Below are 24003 nucleotides of genomic sequence, written 5' to 3' on the forward strand. Positions count from 1 at the left end.
TTTCATTTCTTTTCCTTTCTTTTGAAGCATTTACTATTTTGTTAAAGTGAATTCACCAATTCTTTCTGTAATGGCTATTGTGTTTTTACATTACTTTAGAAAAAAAGTTCTATTGTAAAATTTTAAAAAATTCTACCTGTTTTCTTCTAGTAACATTTCTTTTTCTTTGTGATTTGTATTTTATATTTTAAATATTTTATTCATCTAGTATGTATATTGGGTTAAGCTGTAAAGTAGCGATTTGAATTCATCTTTATTCCCATTGCTTTCCAGTTTTCCCAATGACACTTATTAATTAATATTTCCTCCCACCTTTTTGAGATGCTATTTATAATTCTCATACATAATTATGTCTATATCTGGATATTACATTTTATTCCACTGTGCTATGTATTTTACCAAAACCACACCATTTTAATTATTCTAATTTTATAAGGTAATTTAATGTTTAAAGGGGTTAGTCTGAGTAGATATTACTGTGTCCTGTGTATATTGTCCCAGATAACTTGACTCACATTATCTAATTTCAGAATTCTTATTTTTATTTTCATTGGAATTGCAGTAAATTTAAGTTAACTTAAAAAGAACTGCTATCTTGGATGCCTGGGTGGTTCAGTCAGTTAGGTATCCAACTCTTGACTTCAGCTCAGGTCATGAGCTCATGGCTCATTTGTGACTTCGAGGCTCACACCAGGCTCTGTGCACTGACAGTCAGGAAGCTGCTTGGCATTCTCTTTCTCCCTCTCTCTCTGTCCCTTCCCAACTCACATGCGCATGCTTTCTCTCTATCTCAAATAAATAAAACTTAAAAAAAAAAGATTATTGTCAATGATTGTCAGCATATCTAAAATGGTTAGTAGGAATATTCATGTAGTTCCACCTACACATGATGTATGAAGAAAAGAAGGAAAATATTTCTTAGCCTATATTAAATCTTCTCTAGTAGTCAGAATTAAACCTTTTCTGAGAGCACAAACCATCACTGACATATATAACCTCTGAGGTCACTAAAGAATGGCTACAAAAGAGATTGTACACCTTTTTATAAAGTGTTCTATACAGAGTGCATTTCCACTCTTTGATAATGCATGTATCCACCTCACCCAAAACATTAACATGGTTTAGGAGAAAGGACATAATAGCTTTGGTGCCAGGCTGATTTAGGTTTGAATTCCATGATTGTAAGACCTAAGTAGCTCTGTGGCATTATGCAAATTCCTCATAAATGAACCAGAGAAAATACCCATCTAACACGGTCATTAGGTAGAACAGAAACACTTTCTGTGCCTACCACAGTGCCTAGGCTAAATAAATATTAGTAATATTATCATCTCTCCCTACATATACTGCAATTTTAAAATGATAAACCATGAATCAGTGGTTAAAAGTAAAACCTCATTGAAATCTTACAGGAAGAAGGGCACCTGGGTGGCTGAGTCAGTTAAGTGTCTGACTTTGGCTCAGGTCATGATCTCACAGTTGTTGAGTTCGAGTCCCACGTTGGGCTCTGTGCTGATAGCTCGGACCCTGGAGCCTGCTTTGGATTGTGTGTCTCCCTCTCTCTCTGCCCCTCCCTCACTCATGCTCTGTCTCTGTCTCTCAAAAACAAATAAATGTTTACAAAAATAAAAACAAATAAAAAAAATAAAATCTTAAGGGAAGAATATTTGCTGCTTATGTTGTATTTCATTTTCCTATATTTGTGGCTTTAATCTAAAATCTAGATCTGCAGTAAAATAGGAAGACAGAATAATAGAGTTGTTAATTTTCTGGCTCCATAATGAGAGAGGCCTGGGTTCAAATCTCAGCTCTTTTACTTACTAACTTGTGTTTTGGGCAAGTTAATTAACCTCTGGAAAGCTTGGTTTCTGCATCATAAATTAACAGAGCTAAAAACGATTATCCTATAAGGGCATTTTATGGGAAAAAAATGAAACACTGCCTTTTAATCATTAAGCACATTTCCTGGTACACGTTAAGCATATAATACATTCTAACCATTATTATTAATGATTTTTATCAACTTTCTTACAAATTTATTTTGCATACCTAACGTTCTTAAGAAAGGAGAACAAATTTGGTGACTTCATAATAGATAAAGTTTTGTATTACACATACAGAACCTTTTCTTCTTAATGATATTTCTTTCTAGAGTTTTAAACAAGAGAACTATGATCATTGCAAAAGTAGAACTGCACTACTCTCTACCAACAGATGGCGATATATATATCGCACACAGCCATTCAGTTCCTACCAACATAAAGCTCCTAAGTCCATGCAGTGCATGCAGAATGTGGGCATTGTTCTTAAGCAGTAATGAAAATTATTAAATCCATCAGGCTTGTTCAATTCCAATATACTGAGAGTGTTGTAATATTTGAAACCAAAGTAGAAATGATAAAAGAGATGAAACTGTGAGAAAATAAGGAATATGGCAAATTCATAAAAGAGTAACCATCTGATAGTAGAAATGATTCTTTAGGACTGAACAGGATCATGTGATGGTTAAAAGTGCTGAGCTTAGGTAATACCCAGCAAGATATGAGGAAATATTACTTTAAAAAACAAAAAGAGAATATGCTTTAGTAGGAATCAAAGGATTTTCTTCAACCAGAACTTAAAAATAAAGCAAGAGAAAGCTAGGTATTCATTTAAGAAGGCAAAATCTGAGCACAGTGACAGATTTTGATGAAATATTCCTGGGAGCCTAGGAATGGTTCAATAACGAAAGGTCCTTTAATTCAATATCAACAAGTGAGTTAAGTAGCATGCATACCAATCTACATATAAGATTTTTGTTGTAGACATTCTTTTAGAATGTATATCAGCAGGGGAAGGAGCTAAAGAAACATCTTATTTAGTGGCAATTCATTCTAGGTATGGTGAAGTATTATGGAATAAATAACATAAACTTACAAAAAAAGCCTTTTGAAAACTCATGTTCACCAACTCATGTTCCGTGTTTCATACTTCAGGGAGCCAAAGGCTAAAAATATGGTAAGGCAGTTAGTGGCCCTAAACTTAATCTGGGAATATGATGAAATACATATAATAATGTGTAAAATGTATTCTCTTTTGATGTTGTTATTGTTTGAAAGATAGAAGATGAAGGGTATGGCTATTTTTTTAAAAGGCGTTAGTTAAATGTATGATAGCATTTCTTACTCTCACCATCTGAGACACATTTTTCAAAATTCTACAATACATATCAACAGACTTAGAATAGTGGATAAAATTCCAGATTAGATAGCAGCCACAGAGTAACAAGTGAATCAGAAGAAAATAATTCCTATCCTTCCTCAAACTTAAATTCCAATAGATATCCGACCAGGATTCTCAGATAAGGGGAGTGTTGAGGCAAAAAGAGTCTAAAACAATTCAATGGTAAAGGTACTTAATTTTTATTTACAGGCTTTACTACTTTTCTTGTTCTAATTAATGCATGGAACTGTTTGTAAGCAAAAAAGATGTTCATATATCATATTTTCATGACAATGTAAACTACACTCAGTGACCTTGAATTTCCATAAATAGTCTCCATTTTTTTATGTGCTGGTAGCTACACAAGGGGAAAGGTACTGCCTATGGGATTTAACCACCACAAGAGCTCTCTGATGGAACAAAAGATATTTGTGGTATAAATTCTAACCTTAAAACATCAGTTCTCAGTAGCAAACTTCTAAAAACACTTTTAGCAAAACTGATTGAAAAATTAGTGTCCTCATAAGAATTAAGGGATAGATGAAAGGAGAGTTTTAAACTTGTTTTATTAAAATGAATCTAAGATTCTAAAACAAAGAAGTCATTGATTTACTAAACACTTAAGAAAATAAGACAGTCTTTCTTTTTCATTCATTAGTCATGTGCTTACTCACTCAAGTATTATTTAATACTCACTCTGTGTAAAACATTGTTCTAGTTTAATCAGAGGAGATTAAACTGCAGCAAGACAGAATTCTCGCTCTACTTAATCATATCATCTAATGCCTCAGATTGGAATATAAACAGTTCCTGAATCTATTAACTATATAGCAAGGAATCAGAATTCCTAGACTACATAGGAAGGGATGAAACCCAAATATTTTTCAATAATAGGATTGGTCAAAAGGATAAATAAACCCAATCAGACAGCAAGAAAATATTATATTCTTTCCATATCAGCAATCTCCCTAAGTTGCTGGCATACTCGTCCAATAATTAAAGGATTTTAATCACAGAATACAAGAAAAAAAAAGAAAGGAAAAGTAAATATTCCTTACTCTGAATATTTACCTTACTTTCAGTAAGGACTGAGTAAGGATATTTGAGCTAAACACACACACACACAACAACAACAACAACAACAACAACAACAACAACAAAAATAAAGCAGACCTCTGGGAAAGAAGGATGAAGGGGATGAAGGGAAGTTGGAGACTCTTAGACTCCGTAACATCTACAGGAAATGAAAAAAAAATGAATCCAATGGATCACAGACCTAAACGTAAGAGCTAAAACTATAACACTATAATAAAACATAGGAGAAAATCTTTAAAACATTGGATTTGGCAACATTTTCTTGGATATGGCACCAAAAGCGCAGGCAACAACAACAACAAAAAACAGATACGATGGATTTCATCAAAATTGAAATCGTGCATATCAAAGGATACTATCAGATAGTGAAAAGATAACTCTGAGAATGGATAAAATATTTGCGAATCATATATCTGATAAGAAATTAATAGGGGCGCCTGGGTGGCGCAGTCGGTTGAGCGTCCGACTTCAGCCAGGTCACGATCTCGCGGTCTGTGAGTTCGAGCCCCGCGTCAGGCTCTGGGCTGATGGCTCAGAGCCTGGAGCCTGTTTCCGATTCTGTGTCTCCCTCTCTCTCTGCCCCTCGCCCGTTCATGCTCTGTCTCTCTCTGTCCCAAAAATAAATAAACGTTGAAAAAAAAAATTAAAAAAAAAAAAAAAAGAAATTAATAACCACAAGATATAAAGGACTCTTAAAACTTAACAACAAAAGCAAACAAATAACTATTCGAAAATCAGCAAAGAACTTGAATAGACATTTCTTCAAAGAAAATGTACAAGTGGTCAATAAGCACACGAAAAGATATTCAAACTTCAGTAATCATGATAGAAATGGAAATAAAAACCACAATGAGATATCACTTCACATTCATTAGAATGGCTATTAGTTAAAAAGAGGAATAATAAATGAAACCTTGTGCATGGCTGGTGGGAATGTAAAATAGTGAAGCTGATGTGAAAATGGTATGTTAGTTCTTCAAAATACTACACATAGAATTATTACATGATTCAACAACTCCACTTGGGGAGTTGACTCCCCAAATTAAAAAGCAGGTAAGCAATCAGATAGTTATCCATCAATGTTCACAACATTATTATTCATAATAACCAAAATATAAAAGCAACCCAAATGTCCACCAACTGATGAATGGATCAACAAAATGTGATATACACACACAATGAAATACTATGTAGCCTTCAAAAGGAAGGACATTCTGACATATGCTACAACATCTATGAGCCTTAAAAATATTGTTCTAGGTGAAATGAGCCAGACCCAAAAGTACAAATATTAAAGATTCCACTTATATGAGTTACCTAGAACAATCAAATTCATAGATAGAGTAGAATGGTGATTATCAGGGGCAGGGGAGGGAGGAGGCAAGTAATGAGTTATTGTTTAATGGGTACAGAGTTTCAGGTTGGGAAGATGAACAAGTTCTGGAGATGGATGGTGGTGATGGATACACAACAATGGGAATGTACTTAATGCTCTTGAATTGTACACCTAATAATGATTAAAGTGGTAATTTTTATGTTATGTATATTTTATCACAATTTTAAAAAACTTAAATTCACAAGAATTTGCTGAAAACTTAGAGAAGAGAGAGTCAGTAGAATCCCAAAGTCATAGCAGTGAGCAGTGGGTCAGGCATGACAGGACACAAGTATGCTTCCCTGCTGTCTATGTTGCCAGACAGTACTCCTTGATATCTATGCAGTGCCACTATTTCATAAGAAGAAACTGTACAACAGATACAAGAATTAAGCAAAATATGACTGCACTCTCACCCTGTTTTAGTTTCCTGCATTTAAACATTTAGAGATACTCTCAGTTGTAACCTCTGTCACGTTAGCTCTTTTATCCTCCATTGCAGATAGGGAGAGAATATAAAACATTTACACATAAATCTCAAAAAAAAAGATCAAAAAGATTTCATAGTATATGGCAATTAGGAGCTTCTCAAACATTTACTTGGATTGTGGGGTACCTATGTTCAGAATGGGATCCACTTAAAAAAAAAAAAAGGCAGAATTCATCTTCTCCCAAAGTTTGCCCCATGCTGGTCACCGCAGCATTGGCCCCTCATACAGACTTCTAGGCAGATGTAGTAATCTTTCCCAAGTTAGGAAGAGGCCCACATCTTCTACTACTTTCTACCTTCTCTCTGCACTTAGTCGCACTGACTTCCTTGCTGTTCCATGAACACCTCAAATATGCCTTCAGGCTGGTGCAATTGCTACTCCTCGTGACTGTAATGATTTTCCTGTTGCTTCCCTGGCTCTCTCACTTCCCTACCTCCCTCAGGTCTCTGCTCAAATATCACCTCTAAAAGGCTTTCTAACCACGCTTACTTATTAAATAATGCCTCCTGCCCTCCATTCTCTCTGTCCTGCTATATGTTTCCCCACAGCATACACATAGCGGTTTGTTTATTTACTCGTTTTCTGCCTCCAAACTACCATGAGACATCCATGTTTTATTCCCTGCTATTTCCGCACCACAATCGTGTCTGAGTAGCTACTCAATGAGTACTTGCTGAAGGAAGAGAGTGAATAAAGGAAGAAGGAAGGAAGGAAGGAAGGAAGGAAGGAAGGAAGGAAGGAAGGGAGGAAGGAATTACTATTCAACTGCAGAAACATAAATGCTGAGAACAGTGATGCTGAGTTTTAAGAGCTGACCTGGATCTGTCCAGCCTCCCTTTACCGCTACCCTTAGGATCTCTGCCAGGCTCTCCCTCCCCACAACCTCAATGGCACTGATACCAACTTGGATGCCAACTCCTGATCTACACATTTTGGAGGGCCACCAGATAGGGCTTAATGACTGATCACCAGCTCAAGACAAATGGGTTTGGAAATTTTAGTTTTAACATTATTATTATCATTACTTTTTAATGTTTGACTGCAGACCACCTCTTAAGCAAATCCTCTGACAGATAACTCTTTTAGGAAAGGATCTGGGCATCAGTCTTTGTAATGCATCAAACTGAGTACATGTTAAGATATTTTGGCTCTTTTATGTTAATAAGACTAAATACTGTCGTCTAGAATTGATGAACCCAAACTGTGGCAAAAAAAAAAAACAACCCAAAAAACAAAACAAAACAAAACAAAACAAAACAAACAAACAAAAAAAACCAAGCAGGAGTGTTGTTCCTTTCCTGAGTCAGAATAAGAAATAGGACTGTTTCGTCGGGACTTAGTAATGATGAAAAGTTGGGTTTAAGAAGTCTCAATTACTAACCTCTTCTTATTTCTCCCACATACTTAAAAAGTAAGTTTCAGTGAAAAGGAACTATTGTAAATGAGTTAAGTATATGCCTGTAATAAATATGATTCATTTCTTCAGCAAATCTGTACTAAGAATGACTGCATACAAGGCACCGTGCAGGGCCACCAATATGAACAAACTACAGTCTCTGCCCTTAAAACCTTAACAGTCTAGTGGACAAGCTGCCAACAGACACCCTTTAGAACTCAGACACATCATAGAATTCAAGAATTTTCATGTTTCTATACCCCACTCAAACAGTATCTAAGTAGATACCAGAAATTTAAAGAAAATAATCTGCACTAGGAAATTATAGATATAATGCAAAATAAACGAATGTCCAAAAATGTTTTAAAACCCTTAAGAGTGAACACCTTGAATCATTAATGTTACATACTTTAATTGACACAAATCAGTCTCTTTGCAATAATAAGTTCTAAAATTCAGGTTACATTGAGTATATGAACTTGGGACACTAAAAATATTTGTACTCCTCTAATTAAAAATGTCTGTAAGGGCGACTGGGTGGCTCAGTCTGTTGAGCTTCCAACTTCTGCTCAGGTCATGATCTCACAATCCGTGAGTTTGAGCCCCAAGTCGAGCTCTGTGTTGACAGCTCAGAGCCTGGAGCTTGCTTCAGATTCTGTGTCTCCCTCTCTCTCTGCCCCTCTCCTGCTTATGCTGTATCTCTTTCGCTCTCAAAATAAATAAATATTTAAAAATTTTTTTGAATATCTGTATTCTTTTTTTTTTTTTCTTAAGAGAGAGAGCACGAGCAGGGGAGAGGAGCAGAGGGAGAAATAGAAAGAGAATCCCAAGCAGGCTCCACACTCAGCATCGGGCCCAATGTGGGACTCAATCCCAAAACCCTGGGATCATGACCTGAACTGAACTCAAGAGTCATAGGCTCAACCGACTGAGCCACCCAGGTGCCCCCAAAATGTCTGTATTTGTAATTTCTAGGACACAAGAACTTTACACGAATGCTGTCTTCTTCTTTCCTTACCCTGTACAAGGTCACTTTGCTTCCTCTACTTTTCCATCCCCCTAACACCCAGAATCTCATGCCTGGCTTCATTCCCTCTTTTCATCACTGAGTGGAATGAACTTCACCCAGACATTTCACACACACACTCCTTTTAATGGTACCATTCCTTTTCTTTCAAACTCTTGTCTATATTGGGAAAGTTCCTTTGATTTCCTTAAAATAAAACAAGCAAAATATTCTAATTGTGGCCAAATCAAGTCAAAGTAATACAATGACACCCCTAGACCAGGAACACAAAGTCACTCAACCTTTAAAACAACCTCAAAAGCACTTTTAAAGTATTGATACATTTCATAACATCATAATATCTCCAAATGTCCATCTAAATCTCAACTTCAGTTTAACACAAATACACCGCCACCCAAGAATCAGTATCCAAGAAGAACATTTAAACAATCTTCAATCTTTCTTTCTCTTATTCTCTGGTATTGTAATTTGATAGTTTGCTTTGTTTAATTGCAAATGTAGTTTATTTCGGCTCCATTCTGGGTGTTTGGAAATGACTTTTATAGAATCCTTGGTAACCTAACCACTAGGCATATTTGGGTGGAATATGTACAAGTGCATTCACAGGATAAATACAATTTTCTTTCCTCTAAAAAGAATTTGTACATTACTCAGGTTAGTGATCACTGCAAGTATTTTGGAAGGTTAGCAAACTTCTGAGTTTAGCGTGCTCACCTCAAAAGGTGGCTGTAGGGATTTAAAAGGAGTATTTGAAGATCCCTTAATGAACTGCTTGACAAAAATGAGACCTCCACATTTGAGTCTGTTAAATTAATGCTATTACCAGTAATCTTAACAATATATGTAAATGGTGCTGTGATCCATATTTTCCCTTATGGCAGTATACCTGTTCATATATTCATTTTCTGTCCTCATCATGTTGCCCTAACCCACCTCTTGGAACACATAGTCTATTATTCTCTGTAACTGAGGAAGAATTGTGGATTGCTAAAGAAGATAAATAAAAACAATTCAGTTGTTACCCTTAATTTGATGATTTCCTTTACAAGATTCTGGTTTTTGTTAACGATCATGAGTGAAATAAAGTAAGTGAATGGACATATTGGCAAATATTTCTCTCAGGCTCAGACATCTAATTTGCTGATTTAAAAATTCAGAGTTACGTTCTTGATGACTGAAGTACTAGAGTAAGTTTGATTTCACACATAAGTGAAAAATTTTATGATACATGCTTACAAAAATCTTATCAAAGTAGATAGTTTTGAGATGCATTAGGAGACCTGGCAGGTCACCTCTACTGAATTGCTCTCTATTAATGAAAAATTCTGATGGACCAGGTTCAAAAACAGAAAGACAATTTATCTGGATAGTTAACAAACTGTTGATTTTTAGATACCTCTCCCATATTTTCCTACTTATAAATTTTTAGATACTTCACATAAACAATTTGTAATAGCCTATACCTGACAACTTTACTAATAGAGAGTTCAAAATGGGATGATCCTACATTGGAGATGTACAATTATAACTGTCCTTAAAAATAGGATTAAGAGTAAACGCAACAACAGAGTACTTTAAATGCTGTACCATTTGTGTTCAAAACAGAATACATTTTGATTATATACACTAAGCTACCAAATGTCTATCCACCATTATTGAACGCCTCCTTATCATGTGTGAGACACTAAAATGTCTTTTTAAAATATACGTATTTAACCTAATTTGTACAGAAACCCTTAGAAGGGTTAGTGATCAACTCTACAAATAATGAAGCTGCATTTGAAAAAAAGTGTTTGACTAAGATCACATGTTGAGCAAGAGAAATATCTAGGAAAACACATTTTCACTACATTGATGTGAATACAAATTTATCCCTCTATGTTTTTAACCCTTTATAAAAATATTTTGTAAATATTCTGAAATATAGTACAAATGTAATATGAATTTCCAAAAGAGCATCTCTGCATAACAATTCTGCAAACATTCATTCCTGAAAGTATGTCAGATGATCTCATGATATTATAAGAACATTGTTCCCACTTGACCCTTGATGATGCCATTTCTCTTTTCCCTACATGAATTACCATGAGCCAGTGTGTCCAGGGTAACAAGAATATGTATCCTGTTAAGTGGGACAAAACACCACTTAAACTTTGAAATTTTATTCCATGAAAGGATCATCTAAAAAGATTAGTCTCATAATATTTATCTATATTGAATGTTAATTTTATATCATTACCCAGAAAAAGTGAAGGCATAATTTACCAATAAAATATCTTATTCAAAATGTACATACAGTTAATAAGCTATCCTTTCTCTAAACCTTAAAAGAAGCATTGTCCATTAGACTTGAAACAATAATCATGTAGTGGAGTTATATCAATAAATAAGGGGACATATCCTTACCATATAACAATTCTTTCATTTCCCCCGTTTTATTTTTCTGTATGGATTTTAATATCTACATTTACTTCTTTTTTTAATTTCTAATTATGGGTTCTCAGGAAAATGACATATTTTTAAATAATTACTTAGATTCTAAGATACACGGTTTATGAGCAACTAGTATAGTTGACAGTTACTACATCTAGTGAAATCACCCCTATTTCTTAAAAACAATCAAATGACAGGGGATGTCTAGTTTGGCATACAACACATAGAAAATTTCATTAAAAAATCTTTACACAGGGGCGCCTGGGTGGCTCAGTTGGTAAAGCATCCGACTTCAGCTCAGGTCATGATCTCACAGCTTGTGAGTTCAAGCCTCATGTCGGGCTCTGTGTGGACAGCTCAGAATCAGCCTGCTTCTGATTCTGTATTCCTCTCTCACTCTGCCCCTCCCCTGCTCGTGCTCGTGCTCTTTTAATGAAACATTAAAAAAAAAATCTCTACACAAATGTTTCTGTGCTTATATTTTAATGCATCTGTCTAATCTTATTAATTCTTTTTTAGGAGCTTGATTTTCCAATTATTAGTATTAATAATTTTGCCCAAAATGGAGCAAAACTTGTAGTCCTGGCATATGTATCAAATGTTCAGAAGATGATATGTACAGAAGAAGAGAAAAAAGGAAAGAAAAAAGACATACATTGCAGGGCAGAGATGGTAGGTCAATGACATTGTAAATGTACTTACTCCCTCCAAATTTCCAAGGTGCAATCAGTTTTATTGTATTTTGATAAATGATTTAGAAAGCTTTGTAAAAAATCCAAGGAGCCATTTTAAAGAAATTTATAATCAATAATAGCAGTCTCTCAAACACCTGACACAACAAAAGGAAATCATAAAATGAATAGCAATAAAATTACAATTAAAGAAATGGTATATTTTAATAATAATATATGGCATTTTTGACTCCCTATTATATCACTTTAAAAATCCAAAGGTAATCCATTTCCTCTATAAACGAAGCAATAACAGCATGTTTTCACTTAAAATATAGTTGTTATTTTAAAGAAAAAAGAAGAAAGAACTCTTCTCAGTGTGGCTAAAAAGATATCAAATGATTCCACTGTATATATATTGCCAACTCAAATTTGTCTGTGGCAAATAATGTTTACTGGCACTGTTCAAGGCATTCCCTTCTCCTGTCCCTCTTGATCTTGGTCTGGCATTTATCCTCACCACCCAGAAGAGTTTTGTTTCCCCAAAGTTTACTCTACCTTTAGCTGCCAAGGGCTGATGGCTTTCCTTGTTGCCTAAAGCCATTTCCTTCCAGCTATATGTGGGGGAGGGGTGGGGAGAAGTCAGTTAAACCTTCAAAGAAGAAATTTCATTTTGCAGGATGGCATGAAACCAAAACCGTTCTCTTATATTCTACAAAAGTAGTCTACCCACACTCTGTGAATGCTCTTCCATAAATCTTCAAATGAAAATTATTTTTATACTATCTTACACTATCCATTTTATTATGACCTGGCCATCTTTTTTAAAATTTTATTTTCTGATGTTTATTTATTTTTTGAGAGAGAGAGAGACAGAGCAAGAGCTGGGGAGGAGCAGAGAGAGTGGGACACACAGAATCCAAAGCAGGCTCCCAGGCTCCAAGCTGTCAGCACAGAGCCTAACGCGGGGCTCGAACCCACAAACCATGAAATCATGACCTGAGCCGAAGTTGGACGCTTACCCAACTGATCGGCCCAGGTGCCCCTATGACCTTGCTATCTTAAGTGGTATTCTAACTTGTATGCTCTGAAGAAGAAAGCTCTAATACCTCTGTATAAGAATAATTAGCTAATTTGTGACATATAAAACAGAGGGCCATCTGCAATTAGTACAGAGGCACTCCAACACATTGCCACCACGATGTGCCACCTCGGTAGCAATTTTAATGAAATCCCTGGTGACAATTCATGAAATAGGTTAGTCCTTCAAGAAAAAATATGATTGCCAAATTCTTTACAAGAACAAAACAAGACAAAACAACCCAACAGTATGGCTGGTCACTTGCTAGATAAAAGATATTAATCAAAACTGGTTGCCTAACAATAAGCTAGCTTTTCATCCTCATGTTAATAACAAAAGTGCTTAATATTTTTAAATACATTCTGAAAAAAAATTATGGGTGGATTTATTGCCTTACAAAGTGTATATATGTATACATTCTAGTAAAAATATGACACTGTCATTAACCAGCATGAATTTTGTAACCCCCTCGCCCCCGAGCCCAATAACAGTGATAAATCTTCACTCTTTAGCCCATAGTGTCTCTGAACCTTCCTGAGTGAACACTTTGGATTTGTAAGATAATCTGCCCCTTTAACCTGGAGCAAACACCAACTTGAGTCATGTTGGCATTGGATCTATGGCCTCAACCTCATTTGATAATACTTCCATCAACTGAGTTCATTCAAGTATCCGTATTTATTATAAAACAATAGTTTAAATTAAATGATTAGTGAGAGACCCTCAAATTCTTGGCAAAAGATACAGATTTAAACCTAATAAGGGCATCATTGTATGTTAGGAGTCACGCATACTAAAGTCATACTGGCTTATGCGCTCCAATTTTCCTTCAAAATATATTTTAATCTAGTTGTGGTCACTGCTTTCCTAAGAATATGCTATAATCTACTTACCTTTGAACACACTATTGCTTACATGCTACAAGATGGGAATACATCTCAGGATATTTTAATTTTATCTCCTTAAAATCATAGTATAGGGTTGTAAATGTACCAGATGCTCAATAAATAAAAAAGAAATTGAATCATAAAAGGTATAAATTGACTGGCTTGATGTGCTCTGTGGTGAAATAAGTCATATCTTTGTACTTTATCATTTACATAAATATTTAGGAACCCCCCCCCCCCCCACTACTTCATGCCAGGCACTGTGCTCTTTTGGGCCAACAAGAGATTTGGTCTCTGTTTCTTTGGAGCATTCAATATTCAAATCCACAAAGTATCTGCATGCCATAATAAGCACTGTGAAGGAAACAAACAAGGTACCAAGACAGAGATTAACAGACGACAGGGTACTTTTGACAGGTGATGAAGAATGATCACCTGAGGAAGAGACTTTTCAGCTGAGATTTAAAGTTTGGGAAGGAGCTAGCCATTCAAAGAGTGAAAGGAATAGTCCAGGCACTGGAAACATCATTTTAAAAGGTCGTAGGGAGTGAAATCAATCCATGTGTTTTAAAAGACCAATGTGTACTAAAAGACCAATGTGACTGGAGCATATAAAATGAGGGGGATGGGTTCAGTGAGGTTTTACAACCAGATCAGAGTGAGCTGTATGCTAACAGAAACCATTTGTTGTTGATTGGTGTCTATGTTTCTGCATTTATTCCTTTTTTCTATGCAATCAGCTATCCAGTTTTTAAGGAGAGGCATGATGGTATTGCTTTGTATACAATGCAAAGGCTGTAGCAGGAGTCCAGGTAAATTATAATGAGGGCTTGAACTAATTTAGTAGCAGGGTAGATGTAGAAAACAAAGTGAAAGAGGCATATCTGAAAAGTATAATTGAATAGAGAGATGTTTGGAAGATAAAACGGATAGATCTAAATATGGACTAGTTATGGATGAAATGCTGTCAAGGGGAAGAGAGAGAGTAATCAACACTTGGATGGTGAAGGCATTTAAAGATGGGGGGAAAGGATCTGGGACAGTTTTAGGGAAAATCATAATCTTTCCTATATTTTAGGAAAAATCAAATAAATCTTTCCAGCATATCACATTCTTTCATATATTTACTAGGAATAGAAATGAGATAAAAGTTAAGTTTCTATTATTTATACAAAATGCAAGAGTTTTTTTTTTTTTTCTTGTCATAGAGAAAGTGGTTTGGTCATACTGAATAAAGTGAATAGCCTTCCAATGACTCCACCTCTGAATTTCTTACTTTTTCTTTGCTGCCAAAACTCACCTCAGCAACAGGTAGCAAAAACACAGAAGCACTACCACAGGAGGGCTCCCATGATCATTTCCAGGTCCTAGGGGACACAGTGAGGCATAAGGATGCTCTTGGCAAAGAGCCAGACCTGACTCATCTTTCTTCTGTAGATTCTTCAAGGTACCCAGTTAGCCCTGCCCTGAACCATAGGAATCATGGCATATTGTATACTGAGCCTCTGTAAAAATACATCACTGTGTCCCATGATTGCACAATGGTTCACTTCCAAAAGGGAATTTCCAATAGACTGGTATTTTAAATATACACACAGTGCAAAAACTTATCTTAGCTAAAACTATTACCAGTTGCCTAAATAGAAGGCAGTGTTCATTACATCAAATGTCATATTTTGTCTGACATTTTATTGTGAATAAGCTATTTTAATAATCATAACTCTATACATAAGGATCAGAGAAGTCTAGCTTTAAAATAATAAAATATTTTTAAATTCTATTCACCATAGTTTCTAAGAAAGTAAATTCTAGTTTAATTATTTTTTTAAATAATGGCAAAAGAATTTGAAAACTTCAATAAAATGGACTATTTAATAATTTTATTTGGCTTACAGATGATATATAGTTAGATTTTATTGATGTTAAAGCAAAAATCATGAAAATATATTTTAAATTATCAAAAGAAAGAAAGAAAAGCAATGTCTTTCTCCTGCCCACAGGGAAGGAGGACAAACAGAAAAGAACGTTAATTGTGTTTCTGAAAAGAAATGAACCTGCCAACATTGACACATAGAAACTGAAAATCCACCATTCTTTGAAAACCTTATGTTGATTTGGTTTTTATCTTATTGAAAGGAGTTTAAAAAAAAAAAAACTCCTCTAAGCTTCTCATGTAAAAAAAATTGCTCTTAGCTGAAGAGGAAATAAAAATTACTAAGAAGGTTGCAACTATAATATAAAAAGAAAATAAAATAAGGAATAAAATGTTATAATCACAAAAGTTGGCATGACATTTTTTAGTTTGGTAATCTTGTTTTGATCTTTTGTCTTTAATACAAGTGAGGAAAATACCTATTTGTTTTTCCTTGAAAGTAAATGACCGTTTCGGTTGAGGGCGATAAAAAGTTAAAATGACACCGAATCTTTTCTGCATTTCACTCTCAAATGCTTATTCGTTAAAAAAAACGAAAGTGTGTCGAGAAATGGGGCTAAGCAGTCTGGTCAATCAGTCCTGTTTGTGAGCTGGGAAGGGGTGCGGCGCTGCCGGGCTATCCCTACAGGTAGGATCCGCTGTGCTGCTTCCGCACGCTCACCTCTGCAGATGGGGACTAGAACACAGGCTATTTGTTCTACCTGCCCCTGGAACTGAAACCCATCCAACAATTCTGCTAGCGTAAAGAAATTACGGACGTAAACCATCAGGTATAGATAGCTGCTTTTCCTTTCCACGATTTCGGAACCTGCTAGCAAACCCACACGGTCACAATCCGCAAAGGGTCGGCCTTGCAATGGCAATAGGTGCCTCTCCAGCTCCCCTTTCTCCAGTTGCTTGGACTTCTCCGTTCAGTGTCTCTCCTCTCTACCTCCCAGGTGGCATAACACCAAGTAGCCAAAACCCAGAGATGGGAAAATGGATACAGGTGGGTGTGGCGGTTGAGGCTAGCACTAGAGACAGACCGAGGGCTTCCCGGCCCGCATACGAGAGGAGCAACAGAAAAGGCACTTACTTGCAACCTTGCCCGCCGAGGATGCCCATCCAGTGCACCCGCACAATCTGGCCTGTGAGGAGGGCGCGGGCTTCAGGGACCCCTTCCTCGCTCCTGCTCTCTCCCCGCGGCGTTCTCTCTGCTGCCACTTCTCCCTCTTTCTTTGGGCTCCTGTTGCTCAGCAGGCGCCTGCCACAAGCCGCTGGCACCCAGGCTAGTCCAGCCCCAGCCCGAGGAGAGGATGGAATTGGAAACCAGACACCCGCCACCAGATCGCTAGCTAGGACCGGCGCCGAGACTGCGCCCCTCCTTCCGGGGCGCGCCCTGCCAGCGGCAGCCCCGCCCCCACGCCCCCTGGGGCAGCAGCGCGGCCGGTTCCCCTCACTCCTCCCTCCCCGCCCTTTCCCCGGCCCGCGCCGCCGGCTCTCCACGCGCGCACCCAGTGCAGGGCAGGACCCGCTGCGAGTACCGCGGCGCCGGGCTGCACCTTCTCCGCATGTGCTGTGGGAGAAGGCACAGGAGGGGTCGCGACCTCACATCCACCGCCACTCCTTCGGGTGGGGCGCGCGGACGTGCGCGCTCACGTGTGTGTGTGTGTGTGTGTGTGTGTGTGTGTGCGCGCGCGCGCCCGCGCGCGTGTGTTTGTGTGTGTGTGTATGGTGGGGAGGTCCGTCCAGCATTCTCCATAGCCCTTCCCTTCCCTCACCCCCGCCCCCTCACCCGTTCCTCCCTCCTGCTCAGCAGAATCTGCTAACGTTTCCGAGAAGTCTCTAAGTGTGGTTTGGTGGGAGCCGGAGGAGAACTCCGTGGGGACCAATGGCCAGTCTCCTGCGTCCTGGGCTTTGAGGATTCGGGACTGGGAATCGGTTCCTTCTCTGCGGTTTTGCGCGGGGAGACCCGAGCAGTGCCGTGCAAGACCTTTCTCTAGGCTGCGATTTTTCTTCTTTCTTATAACAGGTCGATCGGGTTGCCTAATCTAAGGCAGGCAAAGAAAGCGTTTTCTTTCAAAGGTGGAGTGAGGGGTAAAAGGTTGTGTGGGTGGAGAGGGAGACGTAGGGTAGGTGCTGCTTTCCCAGACCTGGCCCCGCTCATCTGGATACATCGTCAGTCATACAGGTTCTGGGTTTAGAGCTGAGTAGGAAAGGCTATGAAAATAAAAGGATGAAAAGGATTTATAAAAATCCTTTTGTGTAGGGTGTGTGTGTGTGTGTGTGTGTGTGTGTGTGTGTGTGTGTGTGTTCTACAGCCGCCGGCTGGGAGGAACAGTAATGAAAACAGGATTGAATTATTTTTCTCAAAGAGAAACAGGAAATTTCCATCGGGAGAAAAAAATGAAGGATTATGTTGGGGAAGGGTGGATTTCTGGATTCAGGCCTTACAAGAGGACAGATCACTTTGCAGTATAAGCATAAGCATAAGCAGTGGGCATTTGCAGCTATAGTGTTATTCGCTTCCACACCTTCCATTGTGGAAATGGTACTTAGTGCTAAATACACAGGATTGTTAGGTCCCGGGGTTTACCTATCTGCTGCTTACTGAGCTTGCCCTGGGGCTTTGGACCTTACATTCTTGACTTGCAAAATGTGCTATTGAAAGAAGGAAGCTTTCAGTTTCACAGGTGCTCCACTGAAGGATGAACTTGGTCGCCTGGGGATAATTCTCAATGCCACATCACAGCCAAGTCATTGTCTCTTCCTTGATAGGTCGCAGACATTGGAAGAAGAGTTCAATGTACTGCAAGTGATAGCCTTTTTTATTAGATTTAATCAATGCCATTTTTTTTTTGCCACCTTCAAGTCCCCCCTCAACTAAATTGTCCCATGCACAGTCACAGAGTGTAAAATGAGCTCCATCAATCCCCTTAGAACTCTCTGACATCTGATCTCATTTCTATCAGGGAATAATCCATATGACATTAGGAATAATTCAAAATCACAAGATCTCAAATCATGTGTTTTTTTTCCTTAAGAGGATAAATTAGAACACAAACACCTTAGCTGAATGAGACAACTGAAAAAATGATCAATGTTTCTAACAATGATAAAATTTATTAATATAATTAACACAGATTTGATCAGCAAATTTCAAAATACTCAAAGCTTTAGAGAAGCAAATCAAGAACAAACGAAAGTACTGTAATATAAAATATAGTGAGCTTTTTGGAATTCGTTATTCCCAGAGATGGTGCAAAATGAAGATAAAAATAGTTTCAAGATGAATTGATAAATAATGGTACCATATGGAACAAATTATTTTAAAAAATTAAAGTCACCCTTGGTGGTTGTCATGTAGCACTACCCAGAAAATATAATGTGGGATGTTGATGGAATACTAGGCTGGGTGATCCATTGGTTTAATGAAGTGCAGCAATTTTTGATAGTGGACAAAAAAGTACTTTCCATCTGTGAGGTAGGAAAGACATTTAGTGTTCCTGTCTCCCTGCCACTAAGAAAATAACAAATAACGCACACCATGCTTTGTCAATGACTACACACACACACACACACACACACACACACACACACACACACACATATAGTTGACCTTGACATCACAGGTTCGAACTACATAAGTCTACTCATATTCAAATATATATATATATATATATATATATATATATATGAAAATTTTTTTGGAGACTTGCAACAATTTGAAAAAAACTTTCAGGTGAACTACATAGCCTAGAAATATTGAATGTTAATATTTCAATGCTGTATTATGAATATGGTGATAATACTGTATGCCATAAAAATTTTATAATGATTGATTCATTAACATATAGACTAGGCTACCATTAAGTAGTCATACCAATTACACTAGGCTACCATAAAGCAATCATATTGCTGCTCCTTTGTTATCAATGCATGAATCGTTACACCTGTAACTAAAAATGCAATTACTTTTCACAGTATCTTTTTGTTTTTGCTGTCTATTGTTAGTAATACATAATCTATTTTAAGAGTTCATTCGCAAGTACATATTATTCTCAATATACCTAGGTTCTCGTTAGGGATCGTCAAAATTAAAACCTCCTTGGTCTGTCTGAAGGATCCCTGGAAAGATTTTGCCTATGAGCTCATTGGAAAAGTGTGGTGTGTGTTGTTCATCATCCTCCCAATTCTCTTTTATCTTTCAACCATTTACCCCATATCTATTTATTTTATGTATCATTTTCAGTCTCCCAAGCATTTTGTAATCTGTTGCTTTTAGTCTATGCTGTCTGTGTGTTTACTGTTTTTTTGTTTGTTTTTGTTTTTGTTTTGTTTTGTTTTGTTTGCAGCTCTGCGATTTTTGCCTTTGTTTAAATCCAGAAAAGAACTATCTGAAACTCTTATTAAATATTATAATAAACATACCTACAGTTCATCAAACATTAAGTGATAATGTCACCTGTGCCTTTTAGAAGGTTAGAGGGTAGGCTTGAATTATGGGAGGCAGAGAAGATAATCTGGTTGAATTCGCTAACAACCAATAGATTCCTAAGGCTATTCACAAATGATGTTCTATAATTTAAGTACACAAAGTAGGGATGTTAATATGTTGAAATTAACCAATATTATATTTCAAAACCAAAACAGAAATAAATAATTTATTTTACTTGGTGGTACCATGGAAATCCACACTTTTATCTTGTCCACAATTGCCATTCCAATTTTTAAAACTGCAGTAAAGTTTCTGAAGGAGAGAGAAATAGAAAGTTAAATGAAGACAGTAAATTAAACAATACAGTGCTGGCGGAGTTTGTTTTTTCTCATTAAATAAGATTAGAAATCCATATGTATCTTATAATATCTGCTACGTGGCAATATTCTAATTTGAGTTAAATAATCATGCTGTTGTGAAAATGGAAGCATAAAATGACAAATCTTTTTGTGAGTACATAGCTAAAAAGCAGATTTCAAAAGTCTGGTTTCAAAGTAGGATTAAAAGCAGTAGAACTATAATTAAAACAGTGCAATATACAAGGAAGATTATCAGTCATAGGTTGGAATAATAAGAAAGAGGGGCAAATGAAACAATGAAAAAGTGGTTTCCTAAATGTATCAGCCTTAGAGTACTTGCTTTTCGAATTTGACATGGTGTGAGATTTTGTGCCAGTAAACTCATGTGAAGAAAAATAAACGTGTTTTGTCTTGCACATAGTAGAATTCTGAGTAGTATATTGATTGGTCAGTTATTCAAGAAGCATTCCCACTAAGTCAAACAGTCCACCAATGAGTCCTTTACCAGAACAATGCTTTTGCTGATCAGATGCTATTTGTGGAATACCTTTCGATCAAAACCACTCTTCGCAAAGTTCTCTTCTTGAAGAAGGCTTAAAGCAGACGAGATTACCCAAATATGAAACATTTATTTTTAGACATTGGGCAACATGATGCACAAGACTGTGATCCCTGAGAGAAAAAACATAGACAAGGAGAGTCCTATGATGGTCTCAACTTAATACATGAAATTAGTTTCCAGGCTGTAGCACAGGAAGGGGGAAATACAAAAAGAGCCCCACAATCTCCCTGAATTGAGAAGATGGAAACTGGAGTTTTGGAGGCTGAAGCAGCTAGAATTTGTGGGACAGAGAACCATTAATATATTTCAATACATTTGCCTAACATATTATATTTATGCTATATTAAGTTCATCCTCAAGGATCAGAAATTTTCTTCCATTGAAGATATACAAAACAGATCCTGAAGGTAGTTCCAAAAGAGAAGTTTAGAAATATTTCAGCAATACTGTTAGTGAAATCAAGATGTAACTTCCCAACCTGTTACTTTAAATGGAATAACAGCTATTTAAATGTATTAATTTCAGTATCTTTACTAAATTGAAACTTCTGTTATGTGACATGAAATGTAATTTGGAAATATAGGTGTCTTTTTTAGTTATTTTGATTGCTGTCAGGTATAGAGTGTTAACTAATTTCCATGTATAGCCTAGTCTGAGATTTGTCAGAGTAGCAGATGTGAAAACAAAGATGTGGATGGAACATTTGAGAAAGAATAAAGTTAGATAGAGAGAAAAAATAGGTCCTAAATGGAGTCACTTGTGATAAGTCACAGGTCAGCAAACCAAGACTTTATACCTAACTTAATTGCAGTTTCAACTTCTCCCAGAAATATAATCTTAAACTAGTAAATCTGGAATTTCCCGGTTTCCAACTGACTGACCCAAAAATAGACGAAGTAATCATCTCTTTCCTTGTCCTTCCCTTTTCAGCCTATAACAGTTTTCCATTTTGTTTAGCGTTGCGCTTAACCAACAAGCTATGTGATGTCTATGAGGAAGCAGCTATTCTATGTCTCACAAAAACACCTTTAGGAAATATTGGCCGGTCTACATTACAATTATGCATTAAAAATTAAATTTGGTAAATGTAGATGAAAAATATAAGGTAAGTAAAATTCTCAGTAGTTCATTTATTCACAATTAAACCTGTTGACTGAAATCAAGCATGTTAGAGAAATTAAACCACTTCATAGCATAGTAAAAAGAGGACAGAAGCCATTTCCTAATCTATCAATTACAACAGTGTCTTTCCATGGGCATGTCTCCTAATCTCTGTGTGTTCTAGTCTTCTCCATAAATGAGAAGGTTTGTACTAAATTATTTTTAAGTCCGTTTCTTCTGTAAGCTTTTAGATTTCTTTTACATGAATAGGTACAATTTTCTAAGTCAAATTTAAATTGAATATTCTTCCATTGAAACATATGGTCAGGAAAACTGTTATTTGTGAGCAACATGTATTTATATTTTTTCTGACTCCCACTTCTGGAAGGTGTTGCCGAAATGACTAATTAATGTATTTTTAATACAAGTTAAGAGAAATAATCACATGAGACTTAACTGAATAGAAGCCATAGGCTCAAATATGAAGGTATCTTTATAGCATTGGATTATGACTTTCCTTCAGAGGTACCCCAATACAAATTCTAGCACAAGCATATAGTGGACACTCTGTATATATTATTAACGTGCATACACAAAGTTCAGAATCATTTTCCTCCTTCCTCATTCATTTTTGATAAATGTTACATCTACTGCCACGTGGTGTCCATAATGTCAAATATTTTAGAAAGTCATCTGAAAACTTTTTACACTCTTTTTTTTTCCTGTCTTTTCTTTTCTTTTTTTTTAAAGAGCAGTTTCAGGTTTACAACAAAATGGAGAGGGAAGTACAGAAATTTCTCCTATACCCCCTGACCCCATTCATGTATAGCCTTTCCCATTATCAGCATGACTCACCAGAGTGGTACATTTTTTTTTACCAAAGGATGAACCTACATTGTCACATTACAGTCACCAGAAATCCATAGTTTACCTTAGAGTTCACTCTTGGTGCTGTACATTCTGTGAGTTTGGACAAATGTGTAATGACATATATCCACCATTATAATATCATACAGAATATTTTCACTGCCCTAAAACCGTATGCTCTGCTTATTTATCTCTTCCCTCTTCCCCTCTACCCCTGGTAACCATTGATCTTTTTAATGTCTCCATTAAAAAGTGTCTAGATGCACCACTGTTGATTTATCCATTCACTGAAAAACATCTTGGTCGTTTCTAAGTTTTAGCAATATGAATAAAGGTACTATAAATATCTATGTGCAGGTTTTGTGTGGACATAAGGTATCAACTTCTTTGGGTAAATACCAAGAAGTGTGATTGCTGGATCACATGCTAAGAGTATGTTTAGTTTTGTAAGAAACTACCAAACTATCTTCCAAAGTGACTGTACCATTTTGCATTTCCACCAGCAATGAATGATTTCCTGTTGCTTCACATACTCGTTAGCATTTGGTGTTGTAAATACTCCACATTTTAGCCATTCTAATAGGTGTGTAGGCATATCTCATTGTTTTTATTTGCATTTCACTGATAACATCTTTTCATACCCTTATTTGCTATCTGTATATCTTCTTTGGTGAGGTGTCTGTTAAGGTCTTCGTCTCATTGTTTTTAACAAGGTTGTTTGTTTTCTTATTGTTGAGTTTCAAGGGTTATTTGTATATTTTGGATAGCAGTCTGTTATCAGGTGTATCAATTGCAAATATTTTCTCCCAGTCCATGGCTCATATTCTAATTCTCTTGATGCTGCCTTTTACAGACTTTTTAAAAAAAAATTTAATGAAGTTTAGCTTATCAATTCTTTCTTTTATAGATTAGGTCTTTGGTGTTGTATCTAAAAAGTCATCACCACATTCAACGTCATCTAGGTTTGCTCTTATGTTATCTTGTAGGAGTTTTATAGTTTTACATTGTACAACTAGGTCTCGATCAATTCAGAATAAATATTTGTGAAGGGTTTGAGATTTGTCTAGATTCATATTTTTGCATGTGGATGTCCAATTGTTCTAGCAG

At 36.5% G+C, this 24003-nt stretch overlaps 1 protein-coding gene across 2 annotated transcripts in view; it reads right to left on the bottom strand.

Annotated features, from left to right (window-relative positions):
- Positions 1 to 16945, bottom strand: part of SCN9A (sodium voltage-gated channel alpha subunit 9) — a 172446-nt gene extending 155501 nt beyond the window's left edge. For both annotated transcript variants that reach the window (XM_040475270.1, XM_040475269.1), the window contains exon 1: positions 16666 to 16945. The gene's annotated coding sequence lies outside the window, so the exon portion shown is untranslated. The remainder of the gene's footprint in view (positions 1 to 16665) is intronic.
- Positions 16946 to 24003: the final 7058 nt, after the last annotated feature.

This window comes from Herpailurus yagouaroundi, unplaced genomic scaffold (genome assembly GCF_014898765.1).
Source record: "Herpailurus yagouaroundi ecotype Mexico unplaced genomic scaffold, PumYag 140, whole genome shotgun sequence".
Taxonomy (NCBI): Eukaryota; Metazoa; Chordata; class Mammalia; order Carnivora; family Felidae; genus Herpailurus; species Herpailurus yagouaroundi.